General features: G+C 42.0%; 1 non-coding gene across 1 annotated transcript; it reads right to left on the reverse strand.

Moving 5' to 3' along the window:
* Positions 1-645: 645 nt before the first annotated feature.
* On the reverse strand, positions 646-753 carry LOC130963882 (small nucleolar RNA R71). Its single transcript, XR_009079999.1, has one exon. It is a non-coding gene; the product is annotated as a small nucleolar RNA R71 (small nucleolar RNA).
* Positions 754-1168: the final 415 nt, after the last annotated feature.

Raw genomic sequence — 1168 nt, forward strand, 5'->3', positions numbered from 1 at the left:
CTTCTACCTCTTTCTTCTAATTTTCTTTTCCTCTGACACCTCAAGGAATCTCTATACTGTGACATAGAGGATTCCACATTTTCTTGTTCTCTTCTCTTTCATATGAGCAGGAACAAAGACAAAGGCATTCTTGTTGAAGCTGACCCTGAACCTGAAAGGACCTTGAAGCGAAAGCTAAGAGAAGCTAAGGCGCAACTCTCTGTTGAGGACCTGACCGAATTCTTCAAAGAAGAAGAACCCATGGCAGCCGAAAACAACAACAATGCCAACAATGCAAGGAAGGTGCTGGGTGACTTTACTGCACCTACTCCCGACTTCTATGGGAGAAGCATCTCTATCCCTGCCATTGGAGCAAACAACTTTGAGCTTAAGCCTCAATTAGTTTCTCTAATGCAACAGAATTGCAAGTTCCATGGACTTCCATTGGAAAATCCTCATCAGTTTTTAGCTGAGTTCTTGCAAATCTGTGACACAGTCAAGACTAATGGGGTTGACCCTGAGGTCTACAGACTGATGCTATTCCCTTTTGCTGTAAGAGACAGAGCTAGAATATGGTTGGACTCACAACCTAAAGAAAGCCTGGACTCTTGGGAAAAGCTAGTCAATGCCTTCTTGGCAAAGTTCTTTCCACCTCAAAAATTGAGTAAGCTTAGAGTGGAAGTCCAAACCTTCAGACAGAAGGATGGAGAATCCCTCTATGAAGCTTGGGAAAGATACAAACAATTAATCAGAAAATGTCCCTCAGACATGCTTTTTGAATGGAGCATCATAGGTATTTTCTATGATGGTCTCTCTGAACTATCCAAGATGTCTTTGGATAGCTCTGCTGGAGGATCTCTTCACCTGAAGAAGACGCCTACAGAAGCTCAAGAGCTCATTGAAATGGTTGCAAATAACCAATTCATGTACACTTCTGAAAGGAATCCTGTGAACAATGGGACAAGTCAGAAGAAAGGAGTTCTTGAGATTGATGCTCTGAATGCCATACTGGCTCAGAACAAGATATTGACTCAACAAGTCAATTTGATTTCTCAAAGTCTGTCTGGAATGCAAAATGCACCAAGCAATACTAAGGATGCTTCATCTGAGGAAGAAGCTTATGATCCTGAGAACCCTTCAATGGAAGAGGTGAATTACCTAGGAGAACCCTATGGAAACACCTATAATT

Source organism: Arachis stenosperma, chromosome 2 (assembly GCF_014773155.1).
Source record: "Arachis stenosperma cultivar V10309 chromosome 2, arast.V10309.gnm1.PFL2, whole genome shotgun sequence".
Classification (NCBI taxonomy): Eukaryota; Viridiplantae; Streptophyta; class Magnoliopsida; order Fabales; family Fabaceae; genus Arachis; species Arachis stenosperma.